This window comes from Macaca thibetana, chromosome 20, assembly GCF_024542745.1.
Source record: "Macaca thibetana thibetana isolate TM-01 chromosome 20, ASM2454274v1, whole genome shotgun sequence".
Taxonomy (NCBI): domain Eukaryota; kingdom Metazoa; phylum Chordata; class Mammalia; order Primates; family Cercopithecidae; genus Macaca; species Macaca thibetana.
In genome coordinates this window covers 42,368,340-42,382,722 of record NC_065597.1, presented here as the reverse complement: position 1 = coordinate 42,382,722, position 14,383 = coordinate 42,368,340, and the positions used below count along the sequence as shown (strand labels likewise).

The following is a 14,383-nucleotide window of genomic DNA, read 5'->3' as shown; positions in this document are numbered from 1 at the left end:
GACAGAGCTTCCAGCTGGAAGCCAGGGAGTAAATGAGCCTGACTTGACCACCCTCCTGACCACCTGGGTCCAGTGGGGCTGTCCCCAGCAGAGCCTGTCCAGTATCACCAAGGTCCCTGGGGCCCCCTCTCATTACAGCAGAATGCAATTACTCCAGTCTTCAGTGGGGCCTGAATTTGTTACGAATTTTTTTGAAAGAGTCTCTTGGAGCCAGGTAAGCAGCAAGGGTATGGGGGTCAAGATGCGTGGATGGAGGCAGAAGGAACAGCCCAGCTACCCAGCCTCAGCCTGAATCCTGGAGAAATGGCATTAAAACAAAGGAGACATGGAGCTGGGTGGGGTGGGGTGGGGTGGCGGGGGGCTTACTTATTCAGACCAGAGCCAAACAAATGGATAGATTTAATAAGATAATAAGCTTAGATTCCATGCTCTTAAAGATACAGACTCAGGCTGGGTGCGGTGACTCACACCTATAATCCCAGCACTTTGGGAGGCCGAGGCGGGCGGATCACCTGAGGTTAGGCGTTCGAGACCAGCCCGGCCAACATGGTGAAACCTTGTCTCTATTGAAAACACAAAAATTAGCTGGGCGTGGTGGTGGGCACCTGTAATCCCAGCTACTCAGGAGGCTGAAGCAGAAGAATTGCTTGAACCTGGGAGGCAGAGGTTGCAGTGAGCCGAGATTGCGCCACTGCACTCCAGCCTGGGCGACAGAGGGAGACTTCGTCTCAAAAAAAAAAAAGATACAGACTCAACAGTGGGATTTGGGGTGGGGGTCTCCATATTTTTCCAGGAAAACCCCCTCAAGTGGATGCCTTTCTTCACATACCACACTGGAGAATAAGGGTATGTGAGTATGCATGTATATGCGTGCAGGCATGTGTGTCTTCCCCACCAGGGGGGACCCCCAAAACTCACCAGAAACTTCCTTACTTCCTAACCAGGACATGTGAACAAATGCACCCCTCCACAAGGAATGCACAGCCAAGCAGCACCCTTGTAACTTTTTCAGGAGGAAGTCAGGCCAGTCAAGCACAAGTCGGTGTCACCTCCTTCCCAGCCTGGGCTTCCCTCTCTCTGTCCAATGGACCAACAGTAAAAAGTGAGCACTTCCCGCTCATCTTGGGAAACTCCTCGCATCCACTCACTCGATCAGCCAGCGACTGCACTGTTGAAATATTTATGGAGTGCCTCGTCTGTGCCAGGCTCTGCTGCAATTTCTGGGGCAGTGAGCACACCCAGCAAAGCCCTGCACCATGGAGGCTGCATTCCGGGGGCATCAGGATCATGTCCAAGAAGGCTCTGGAGCCAAAGAGCCTCCGTTCAAATCACAGCTCCACCACTGACCAGTGGTGTAAACCAGGATACATTAATGGACCTCTCTAATCTTCACCAAGAGGAAAAACAGGCAGAATCCCTTCTGCCTCCTCGGGTTGTGCAGAGGATGAGATCAGATACCGCAGGTGAAGCACGCTGGCCCCGCGCCTGGCACATGGCACATGCTCAAGGAACAGATCATTGTGTGTGGTTTCCAGACCACTGGCAGCAAACACGGAAACCGCTGGGCAGAGCCGTGGTTCACCGTGAGACCCCCGCCCTTGGGAAACTCCACCCCTACTCCGAGGTTACCCTTCCCATAGGCATCCCCAATTTACCACCTCCTTACGTCACTCCTGCCAATGTCATGTCATAAAGCCAGTGACCCCAAGGGCTCTGGTCCACCCCACGCAGTCCTTAAATCCCTTCTCCAAAGAGGTTTGGTCCCTTCCAGTGAAGGGGAATCCACTCCCTTCTGAACCCCCTTAGTCTCCAAGAAGAAATGATCTCCTGATGAGCCCCAAAGGAGGGCCTGCAGACCTCCTCTCAGGGACAGGAATAACAGGACCCCCCTGACTCCAACCATCCTCCAAGAGGAAGGACAAACAGCGAGTCACCTGCTATATGGCAGCCATTTTTTAAAATGACATTGCAATTTACATTCATTTATTCCTTCTATAAATATGAATAAGTGCCTACTCTGCCAGCCCTGTTCGAGGATCTGGGGATAGGGTATGAAGAAACAAAGTCCTTACCCTCAGTGAGCTTACAATGCAAAGAGAAGAGACTAAATCTTCCTGCTGAAGAAGGAATAAATCAGTCTGTAGTAAATCACGTGTTGCTATGAAGAAATGCAGGGCAGGAAAAGGGTGGAGGGTGGGGTGCCACTCCAGACAGGTGACAAGGCAACACTTGAGCAGACACTAGAAGCAAACAAGGCAGCAGGCCAAGGTGGAATCTAGAGAGACAGGATCCTGGGCAGGGATCTAGCAGGTGCAAGCACCCTGAAGCCAGAGCACGCAAACTTTTCAGGGCACATTTTCTGAGATGCCTGCGTGGGGCTCAGTGTGAAGGTATGTGCCCTGCCTTCTAAGATCACAGACCAAGCTGTCATCCAAAACCCCACAGGGACCCAAAATCCAACCCCAGCATCAACTCACTGTGTGATCTGACGCTGGTCTCTCAACCTCTCTGGTCTTGGTTTCGGCAACAGCTAATCAGAACTGAGCATTATCCAAGCAGGCGCTGGCAGAAGAGGCCCCCAGAGTCCTCCCAAGTCTGCAGCTCTGTGCAACGCGCACCCACCATTCCTCTCCACCCCATCGCGCCATTCTCACACCCCGCGCCAGCAACACCACGCAGGATTGGTACTCCTGCCAAAATAGCTATTAACCCAGTAGCCAATAATAACACGTTATCCTATCAATTTGCTTCTGAAACGCTGTGTAATTGCAGAACCTAAGTTTGCCATCTCGGTAGCCTGGTTACCACATAAACAGAAAGAAACTCACCATCCTCTTCCTGGGGAGAACAAGTGGCTGGCCACGAGAAACACCCGATTACCACCGAGGCTCCCCAGCCCCCCTCGAGGCCCTACGGAATCTGTCAGGAATCACAGTCTGGTGTTCAGTAGTTCAGAGGCTGGTCTCAATGTCCCCTTGGCATGCCGCCCCTGTGACTGGAGAGGGGACCAGTGCCCAGGATGGGATGGCTTTTTAGGTGGCGAAGTCAGGCCCGGCAGCTGCACTCTGGTGGCCTCCCTCCTGGCCAGTGGTGCGGGAAGTGGGACAGACATGAGGCTTCGGGAGGGCACGGGAGAGGGCAGGAGCCAGAGGCAGGCAAGCACTTGGGTGCAAAAACCATCACAGATGCAAGCCCGCCCTCCCCACGGAAGACGGGGAGGGGATAGGAGGTCAATGGGTGGGGCACAGAGGGAAGGACAGGAGAGAGGCAAGGGAGGGGCTCCAGACCTAGCAGTCACGGTGCGCCCCAGGGTCCGCCCATCCCCTTGCCGCAGGGCCCGACCCAGGTCTGACACACTGGCCACCACCACCTGCTTGGCAGCTGGCCGCCCACTTTTCCTCTCTCATTCCAGAGAAAACGTTTCCTTCCTTCTGGATTTCATTCCACTCTCAGCAAACATTCTGCTCCCCAACGCGCCGGGAGCCTCTCTAAGGGGACTCGGCGTTCCGGTGCAGACACCAGCCTGTTTTATTCATTCTTCCCCCTTCCAGCCCAGCCACCCCCTCATCACTGTCCTGTGCCTCCGCTTACCTCTCCCCCTGCTCACCAGGGCATCCCAGGGCAAGCTGGCCGATGCCAAGAGGGCCAGAACCTGAGCCCGGGTTCCCAGGACCCGGCGGCAGGGCAGGCGAGGGCTGGAGAGGCGCTTCCCACCGGCCCACTGGTGATCTCAGCCACGGGACGCATCCCCACCCGCCCGCCTGGGCCGGCGGAGAAGGATGGGCCGAGGGTGTGCTGCTCCCGCGGCGGCGCTTGGCGGAGGACCCAGCTAGCGGGAGAGGAAGGGCCTTGGGGAAGAAAAGGGGCTGGGAAAAGGCACAGATGGGGAGGGAGAGGACAGAGGAGGCCCAGGGCTCAGGCCACGCGGCCAGATGTTGACCCAGTTGAGGGATCCAGGCCCCGGGGGCGACCAGGGAGTTCTGGCCCCCCTGCCAGCTCTGAGATTCTACAGAGATGGAGGAGGGCCTGAGGCCGGCGCCATGCCAGGGCCTGGCGCTGAGGCTGGGGTTAAAGGGAGGACCACGGAGAGGGAGCAAAGGGTCTCTCTCGGACACTGCCCCTGTCTGCCAGGACAGGGTGGGGGGACGGCCCCTGGGAGGCCCCTGGGTGGGGTGGGTGGGGAGCTGTCTGCGGGAAGCAGCTCTCAGCAAATGAAAACCAGGCCTTGGAAACTGGCCGGGCCACAGCCAGGGCACAGCTCCAGGGAAAACCCCGCTGCTCACCGAAAGGTGCCCCAACCAGAGCGAAAGGTGGTGTTAAAACGAACGAGCTAGGAGGGGCCAGGCAGCTTGAGCGAGATCAGGGGTGGCCCCTGGCTGCAGCCCCACGGTCCCTGCTCTTTTGTGCTCTGAACGCCCCTCATTGTGGGCACATTGTACTCCCAAGGCCTGCTTGCCTGTAAGTGCTGTAAAAAGCCAACTAACTGCGCAATTTTCTTCCCTTGGCTTCCCTCTGCTCAGCCTTGGTCAGGTTCTCAGCAGAGCTGGGCCTGGGGCTGGGGACTGGCCTGGCCGGGCAGGCCTGGGTCCCCACTACCGCCATATTTGGAAATTCAACTCTCAACAGTGCATTGAGGCCTAAGGGGCGGCACTTCCAAATTGGTGGGACCCCAGGGTGGTGCCATCAAGAGCTTGGTGGATAGCGGCATTCAGTAAATATAGACGTCACCCACACATCCTTTCATTCATTCATTCATTCACCCATTTGGTTATTCACAGGATATCTCCGATGTGCCTACAACCCAGCAGGCACTTAGGTGGTGAGGGTAGGAGGGTGAGCCACACTGGCAGCTCTTGGCCTGCAGAGCTCACAGCCTAGCGAGAGGGACAACATTTGATCCTCTGTGTTTGCTAGGAGAAGTGTATGGGGCCTGGGGGGAGAACAGGGGCGCAGTGAGGGTGCCAGAGCCCTCCTGGAAAAAGCAGGCTCTCCGTGGAGACCAGCAGGATGAAGAAGAATTCGCCAAGTGAAGGAAGCAAGGCGCAGAAATGAGCTCCACGCAGCAGGACCAGCAAGAGCAAAGGCCTGGAAGTGAGACTGAGGTCTCTGACAGGCTTCATAGAGCCTCCTCGGCTCCTCGCTCTCAGCCACAGTGGGTGGCCCAGCCCTGGCATCGCCGCCCCCCACCCCAGCTCACAGTCTCGGGGAGCTCCCCATCAGCACCTCTAGAGGCCAATCCCACAAAGCCATCATCCAGCTGTCTCTTTCCCAGCTGAAGTTCTAGTTAAAAATGTTTTCATATGTTTATTTTTAAGGGGGGATGGGAAGACAGAAGGGAGACCTGAAGGTCTTTTTCTTTTCAGAAAAAAAGAAAATTAATAAATAAATACAGCCTCAAGAAAAGGGCATGGAAAGGTCTCTGCATCTGTAACCACTGAACAAATTAAAATTAGCTCATTTAATCAGCTCCTAATGGCCTGGCTGTCCCGAGTGGGTCTCAGAACACAGCAAACTTCACAGCAGAAATGTGCAGGCCAATGTCAGTTTATCCTACAACAAAGGGATTTTCTAAATAGTGCGATCAAAACGCAGTGAAGGCCGGGGAGAGCTGGGGAGACGGAATGCGGCCCCCCAGATCCTGGCTGGCCCCCGCCTCCCAGCTTCGTCCCTTTGAACGGAATTGTTCTTTTGGCTTTTGTTCTAATTATCTAAACATGTGTGTAACTCTGTTCTACAAAGAGTGTTTTAACCAGCAGAGGCAGTAACTGTAGCCCCTACCATACGTTCCTGGGGCCCCGCTCCCAATCCTCATGCCTTTAATACCTCTCCATTCCCACCTGCCTTCAACAGAGGCGTAAACACACCTACGACACACAGTCACCTACACACGCCAGTTACATTCACAAAGAGTTACAAACACACACAGTTCTATATACACGATCACGTATTACACCAGCTACATACACATAGTTATAAGTGAACAGTTACATACATGCACGGTTGCCTATTCTACACGCATAAAGTTACAGACACACAGTTCTATACACACAGTCACGTATAACACATTACATACGCATGGTTATATAGACTCAGTTGCATGCATGCATGCACAGACATACCCAGAGTTATATACACCACACACAAGTACATGTGCACACAATACACACAGCTCCTCCAGCTCCTGCCTAACAGCTGGAGATGGGGGAGGCTCAGCTCACCAGAGCCCCAGGGAGGGCCGCTGGGTGCACACCTGAGGCCCAGGCTGGTAGTAAGGACTCTTATTTCCCTGGAGTAGTTTCTCTCTGCAACTTGCCACCTGGGCTAAATCATTAGGGCAATGGAGGAGGGGAAACAAAAGGCCAGGGGAGGGGGGCTGGGACCCCAGAAAAAAAGGGCAAGGTGGGAAAGCACAATGCCGGGGGTAAGCACAAGCCCATGGCCCAGTGGGGAGGAAGGCGGCCAGCCCCATCACCGACTCCGTCACCAACACCGACCTCAAATTCTCTTCCCATGGCCTCTAAACCGGCCAGTCTGCAGCTCTGCCTTTAGGCCCAGAGCCGCCTTGGGTGCTCAGCCCACAGGGAAATAAGCCTGGAGTCAGCCAGATCTGGTTGAAATCCCAACTCCACCACTTACTAACTCTGAGCCTCCCCTTCCTCATCCAAAAAACAAGAAACAATAGTAGTCCCTATCTCAAGGGGCAGTCGTGCTGATTTCATTAGAGACGCCAGTAAAATGCCTAGTCCAGAACAAACTGGGTCAGTGTTTGCCACTCTGGCAACTGAAAGGTGTGGGCATGGAGGCCCGAGAGGAGACCATCAGACAGCGCGGGTCAGGGCACAGCCAGACAAGAGCTAGCCATTTGACTACTTTCAATTTCTTATTCAACCCTCATCCCCAGAGTGTGGAAGGGGAGAATTTTAAAACTGGATAAAAGAAATTACAGGGTAAAAAGAGGAACCAACTGGGATGGAGGGAAGCCTTCAGAAAACTTCTGGCCCAGAGTCAGACCGTATCTTCTGAAGACCTGCTCTACTGGTATTTACAGCAACACCCTGGGGTAAAAGCAATTGTTATCTCCATGTCACAGAAAAGGAAACCGAGGGCTGGGCACAGTGGCCCATGCCTATAATCCCAGCATTTTGGGAGGCTGAGGTAGGAGGACCCCTTGAGCCCAGGAGTTCAAAACCAGCTTGGGCAGCATAGCAAGACCCTATCTTTACAAAAAAATTTAAAATAATTTAGCCAGGTGTGGTGGTACACACCTGTAGTCCCAGTTACTTGGGAGGCTAAGGCCAGGGGATCACTTGAGCCCAGGAACTTGAGGGGGCAGTGAGCTATGACTGTGCCACTGCACTGCAGCCTGGGCAACAGAGTGAGACCCTGTCTCAAAAATAATAATAAAGAAGAGGAGCATGAGGCTCAGGGAGGTGAGGAGGCTGGGCTGGCAGAGGCAGCGTGCAAACAGGCCTGTGTGGCTGCAAGCTGCATGCTAACGCCCAGCCCTGCTCCACCTTCCTTCCCGAGGCAACCTGTTCTCCCAACTGCAAACTTTCCTTAGCAGGACTCCGGCAGGTAGGAGAGCCTGAAGTTGGCTTCTGGCTCTGGGAACTTCAAGAGCCTCAGACCACCCAACCTAGACCCAGGAGTGTGGCCCTATTCCATGCAGTTCACCAAGTCCTCACGCCCCTATCCCCCACCCCCTCCCATGCTGAGCAGGAGGTGGGAAAGAACCTGTACACTGTAAAATGGGAAAACATTATACAGACTTGGAAACTGAGGCCCCGAAATGGCAGGGGCGGGAGGCTCAAGCTCCCACAACTCAGGGGCTGACTCTGCAAACCTTGAGTCCTCCCGGGATGGGACTCCTACCTTCCTTGCCCTGCACCTATTAGGTGAGCAGCATTGTTGAGACCCCAGGGAGTGCTCAGAAAAAGAACCTGGACACAGGCTCCATCCAAAAGGTCCCACTGAGCTAGTGGTAGCTGTCCTGGTCCTGTTTAGGGATCCTGTTTTCCACTTGATTGGTAGGGCCCAAACTGACTCCTGGAACACCTGGAGGTCAGCCAAGATACAGGGCAGGTGGCAGGAGGGTGAGAGCCACCTGAGGCAGCCTCAGTACAGGTAGTAGGACCTGGGGAAACAGCTCCCACTAACCCACTAATGCTGCAGACCCACAGCCTGCAGGCTCTCCCAGCCCCATCCCCAGTAAGCACCAGGCCCCCAGGAGGAAGAAGGGGTGGGCAGGGAGGTGAGCACATGGGCTTGTGTTTGAAATCTTGGCTCTGTCATCTATATGCTGTGTGACCTGGGGCAAGTGACCTCCCCTCTCTGAGCCGCAAACCTCAACTATAAAATGAAGATGGTAACAATGCATGACTCCTTCCTTGCTTGAGGACTGAAGGGAAGTTTCTAGCTCAGTGCCTGCTCCCCCTTCCCCAATGGTTAACCGTTAGTAAGCACAGGAAGTGGGGAGGGGGGAGTGCAGCATGGTCTTAAATCCATCTCGACCAGGCACCGACAGCTCATGGCTGTAATCCCAGCACTTTGGGAGGCTGAGGCAGGCAGATCATCTGAGGTCAGGAGTTCAAGACCAGCCTGACCAACATGAAGAAACCCTGTCTGTACTAAAAATACAAAATTAGCCAGGTGTGGTGGTGCATGCCTGTAATCCCAGCTACTCAGGAGGCTGAGGTGGGAGAATCACTTGAACCCGGGAGGCAGAGGTTGCGGGGAGCCGAGATCGTTCCATTGCACTCCAGCCTGGGCAACAAGAGCGAAACTCCATTAAAAAAGAGAGGAGAGGGGAGAGGGGAGAGGAGAGAGGGAGAAAGAAATCCATCTTATCTCCTACATGGCGTCCCTAGAGGCCCAGGCCACCATCCCCAAGGAGCGGGATATGGGGCACCCTTCCTTCAGATGCAGCAGGACTGTCCCCTGCCTGCCATGGACTCCTCTCAGCCATTCTTGAGCTAAGCCCAGCAGGCAGCCTACAGGGCAGCCCAGAGGATGTAGCCAGGCCAGGTGGGGTGCAAACCTCATCCTTATGGGATCTGGGCCCACCAGGCAGGAGTTGGACCTAGAGACCCCTTGGAAAGCCCAAAACTTCACTCTCTTACCATCAGGATTCAGAAGAGAACCACAAGAAAAAACAGTTGGTGATATCTCCCCCCGCACCCCCTCACCGTCTATGTCACCCCTCACTGTCCAGGTCACCCCACACACAAAGCCCAGCTGGGCTAGGAAATCGGGCCCTAGTCAGGGCTCCTGCTTCCTTACTCCAGGGCCAGACAGCCCTGCACAAGCTTCCCTTCTACTCCAAGCCTCAGTTTCCCCTCCTTGGCTCTGCTTACTTCACAGGGCTGCAATGAGGGTCAGAGGGGAATGATGGCTGTGGAGATGCTTTGTAAACTGTTGATTGCCATTGCCACACACGGGATTATTGAGGATAACCAAGATAGAAAGGGGAGGAGACGCCAAGGGCAAGCCAAATCTGTGCGTTCCCCTGCATCAGGGCAGTGGCCCCGCCACGAGAAGAGAGGAAAAAAGGCCAAGAAGACAAACTCAGGGAGGCTCACGCCAGGGCTGGACGCTCCCTCCAGGGGCCCAGAGTTGCAGGCAGCAGCTGCTGCAGTCCGGCAGTTCTGTTTGGTGACACTGGAAGGGGAAAGCAGACAGCACGGGTCTCTGGGATGTGACCACCTGGCTCGGCACCCAGCACACAGTAGGTGTCCCCCACTAGTTGAGTTCTCCCAGCCACCAACCCTCAGACAACCTGTCTCTGCGAGAGATCAGTGCAGACGCCCACAGATGGAAGCCAGAGATAAATATGGCTCCTTGCAAAAGAAGCGGGCTGCACCACATGTGCCCCAGCTCAGCAGGTTGGTCCCAAGGTCTCAGACCCCCTAGCGGCTGTGGCCGTGTAAGGATGGGAGGGCGTGGTTTTCCCACTTCGTGGGTCACCAGCGGCTGTCCCTACCTGCCCAACTCTGCCAGCAGCCAGGCTCAGCTAGATGCAGGCAGCCACCCTAGTGCCAAGGAATAGGCAGAGGATGAGTTGGGGCTGCATTCTAGTCCTGCCCACTTTTGCCCCCTGTGCCATCTGCATCAAGGGAACTCCTCTGTCAGGGACTCAGTTTCCCCACATGCTCCGGCTCCCCTGCCCCATAAGCTGTGAAACCCAAGCGAAACAGCACGCTGCCTCATTCTCAGCCAACGTAGGCTACAATTAATCTGAAGCAGATTTTCTTAATTGCTGGGTTTTACAACCCAAACGCAGAGATAACCTACAGCTAGCTGACAACACCGGCTTGAGGCGAGACGTTTAAATCATCCTTTTTAAGCGTGTGGGCTCTTTAAAAAGCCAGTGTGATGGGAATGGAATTGTGCCTGCAGCCTAGAGCAGAGGCTACTTCCCTTAGGGAGTCAGGCCAGCAACGCCAGGGGACAAGCCTCTCTAAGGAGATGTCTTATTGGGGAGTAAAAGTAAATACATAAAAGAAGGGCGGTCCACCTGCAGCCCTCCTAATTGCCTTCCTTTGCAGGCAGCTGCAGTTCCACATGCCACAGCCCCTTCAGGTGTTTCAGCGCCAACAGGATTCCTGGGACTAGGAAGGCCCAGCTTCCCTCATTAGCTGTGCCTGGTCACCCAAGGGGCACAGAAGAAATGGTGTCAGCATGCACTTGGCAGTGCCCTCCAACACAAGGATGACTGCCCCCTGGGAGAGGCAGTGAGGGTAAGGGATGATGTGTGAAGGGGGTACCCTCTGATCTGGTTCTTGCAGGGAGCTCGAGGCCTGGCAGCAGCCACGTCCAAACCAGAGACAAACCATGGGCCCCAGGTCCTATAGCCCACCCTAGGACCGAGCCCGGCCTTGATGGTTTCATGAGGTCCCGAGCAAAGCGTCCACCCGCTACAAGGTGTCCCACCTCCGGCCAAGAGGAATAGCATGGGTGTGCATGTGTGCGTGCACACGACTTCCAAGCAAACAAGCCTTCCCACCGCCACCCACCCCGCCCTGCATGGCCAAGAGTGGGAGGAAGAAAGGAGTAGGAAGAAATCTGGCAACGCTGCTCCGTGAGACGGGTCAGGTGATGGCTCCACCTAACGTCTGCTCAGCATTTATTCCAGGAGAGGTGCCCCACACATTTTATTTTATTTCATTTTATTTTATTTATTTTTTGAGGCGGAGTCTCGCTGTCGCCCAGGCTGGAGAGCGCTGGTGTGATCTCGGCTCACTAGCAACCTCCACCTCCTGGGTTCAAGAGATTCTCATGCCTCAGCCTCCCGAGTAGCTGAGATTACAGGCACACACCACCAGGCTCAGCTAATTTGTGTATTTTTAGTAGAGACGAGGTTTTGCCATGTTGCCCAGGCTGGTCTCGAACTCTTGAACTCAGGCAATCTGCCCGCCTCAGCCTCTCAAAGTGCTAGGACTACAGGCATGAGCCACTGCGCCCGGCCCACATCTTTTATTTGCCTGTCCACAGCTGCCTACCCCAAACCCAAACCATCAGATATGCTCCCGAATTCAGACTTTTTCAGATTCTAGAAAGGTGAGACAGTGCATTTGCTGCATATTTGGGAACGCCCCAGAAGCAGTCAGGCACAGTGTTATGTCTGCAGCAAAACAGACAGGCATTCACCGATGTGAACGAAATAAAGACCATAAATAGCTTCACATCGGCTCAGGTCAAACTTGGCTGCCAAATACATTACAGAAAAAAAAAATTCAGGTTTCTGGCTTTCTGGAATTCAGAATTGTGAATAGGGGATTCTGGACCTGCACTGCCTCTTTAATCTTCCTGGTGACCCTGTGGGGCAGGTACTGTTGCTACTCCTGCTTCCCAGAGAGGAAAGCGAAGCACAAAGAAGTTAAGAAATAATTTCCCCATAGTCTGTGGAGCAGCAGGGTGGAAACCATGGCCGTCTGGCCTGGAGGGTCTGCACTCTCCATCCCCAGGGTGTCCCACAGTTGACCAAAGTACAGAGCTGCAGTTTAAAAGCCTCCTGAGGCCGGGCGGGGTGGTTCACGCCTGTAATTCCAGCACTTTGGGAGGCCGAGGAGGATGGATCACCTGAGGTCAGGAGTTCGAGACCAGCCTGGCCAACATGGCGAAACCTGTCTCTACTAAAAATACAAAAATTAGCCAGGCGTGGTGGCACGTACCTGTAATACCAGCTACTCACAAGGCTGAGGCAGGAAAAACACTTGAAACCCTGGGCGACAGAGCTTGCACTGAGTCGAGATCGTGTCACTACACTCCAGTCTGGGTGACAGAGTGAAACTCCATCTCAAAAAAGTTAAAAAATAAAATAAAAGCCTCCGGAAAAAGAGTGGAGCATCTGTAAATGTACCCAGAGTGTCTACAGCCTGTCACACGTGGTGTGATCTATGGGCCACCCTCCACCAGGAGGCACCCGCCTAGGAGTACACAGACCCTGGGTGGCATTCCCACACCTGCCCAGGGCCTTGCTGGAGCCCAGGAGCCCAAGGCGGGCTCCCACCAGCAGGTGAGGCTCATCACCCCGCCCTGGTACCAAGGTAATTACTCCCTACCTGACACTGTCTGCACAGATCATTTTACCCACAACAAATATGCAAAACACAGCCCCAGGCCAGGAGAAACAGGCTGCAGGTAAATCCCATTTGACAGAGGCTGGGACTTCCAGGAGAACTCCCAGATGCCTTTGGGAGGAGTGGCGACCCCATCCCATCAAAATGACATTGGAGCCCCACCACCACCCTGGTCACTCCAACTTCTCTTAATTCTTTCACCCACTGGGAAAGATTGTTGCATAGGCAAAATCCTGGCATTCCATTACCAAATAATTACATGATCATTTCATAGGCATTAAGACACTCCCACCAGTGCAAGCGGTGGTGTCCAGCGCTAACAGAGGCTGGCCTGGACTGCGGGTGCTTGTTAAGGAGAACTCCAGCGTTGAGGAAAACCTCCAGCTGCAGCTGCCTGCTCCCACACTGCCCTGATTCCTAATTAAAAATTAAAGCAGGCGTCTTTCCTCAGAAACACAATTAGCATCAGGCTGATGGTACACACATGTGCACACACAAACACATGGGCACATGTACGTATGCATGCACATGATTATGCAAGGCATGCAAACATGTATGTATGCATGTGCACACACTTGCACATGCACACAAACCCTTCTTCCCATGGGGGGCTACAAACTCCCATCTGGTCATCCATTCAGTCTACCCTGATGAGGATCCACCAAGCATTGCGCGCTCCACATGCCCCACAGGAAGAAACCCAGGGCCCTGCCTTCAGGAGCATGAGCTCTAGAGGAGGCTGAGAAAAGTGCACAAGGTAAGGCAGTCCATGGTGGGATCTTAAAAAGGTCCCTATCAAAGCCAGAGAGCTCAGCTCTGGTAGGGGGATCAGGGGCACCCTGGGACATGAAGGCCTGGTGCTGGGTCTTAATTTATAGAAAAAAATATAAAAGGCCATGGAGCAGGTAGAGAAAATAGCCAGGGCAAAGGCAAGCAAAGGTAACTGGCACTCTGAGAGCGAAAATTATTCCAAGTGAAAGACAGGCAGATGGAAAATGAGTAAATGTAGATATCACAGTTCTAGCATGGGTACTTTTTTTGAAATATATGAATTTAGCTGTGTGCTGAGCAAAAAGAGAAATATGTGCACAGGATCTGGGATAGGAATGAGTGTGAGATGCAAACAAAATTTTGCAGTCCAGTCCAACAGCTGATGTTCCAGTAACCTCTCCTAAAGCAAGTGTCACCGAGTGCCTAAGGGATTTGTGATGTGTGTGTGCAGAGCACACAGCGTGTTCTCAAATAGGGAGCAGCCCAGTTGGTAATCCTGGCCATGTGCATATGTGTGCTGCAGCCGATGTGTACACTGTGCGTCATCCCACTTTACAAGGGAGGACAGGGTGGCTCTGAGAGGTGATGTCGCTCTACTGGAAACAAAACCAGTCAGGGCCAGAGTCCACATCTGACCCCAGGCAGTGTGGCCCAGAGTCCACCCCCTGCACCACCAGACGGAACAGGGATGTGAACAAAGCTGTATTTCAGGGAAATAATCAGGCAGGGGTCCTCAAGGTGGGATGGGACAAAGCGAAGGCACAGACCAAAGCCCAAGAGGCAGCCACGCAGTGCCATGCAGAGGGGCGGAACAGGGCTGCAGCCACGGGGATGCTCTGAGGCCTTGGAACAGACGGGAAGGCAGGGAAGAGGGCACCAGGGGACTCTGCGGTCTGAATGAGATTTTCTTCGGTGACTACAGCCTGTGAGCTCCCAGTGGCCAGTTTGTCTTAGAAAGGGACTGAGTCCCAGCCCTTCCCCTCCAATCAAGACCACCCCTGCTTCCTCTCATCTCACCCTTGGTGAGACAAAAC

At 54.1% G+C, this 14,383-nt stretch overlaps 2 protein-coding genes across 5 annotated transcripts in view; both read right to left on the bottom strand.

The window, feature by feature from the left end:
- The window catches only part of CBLN1 (cerebellin 1 precursor), a 680,545-nt gene that overhangs the window by 381,758 nt on the left and 284,404 nt on the right, over window positions 1-14,383 (bottom strand). The gene's annotated exons all lie outside the window — the stretch shown is intronic.
- ZNF423 (zinc finger protein 423) overlaps window positions 1-14,383 on the bottom strand; it is a 365,398-nt gene that overhangs the window by 169,319 nt on the left and 181,696 nt on the right. The window contains exon 1 of one of the 4 annotated variants that reach the window (XM_050774812.1): window positions 3,592-3,785. The exons of the other annotated variants lie outside the window; for them this stretch is intronic. The gene's annotated coding sequence lies outside the window, so the exon portion shown is untranslated. Of the gene's footprint in view, window positions 1-3,591; window positions 3,786-14,383 lie in introns of those variants that run through there. 4 annotated transcript variants of the gene reach the window in all.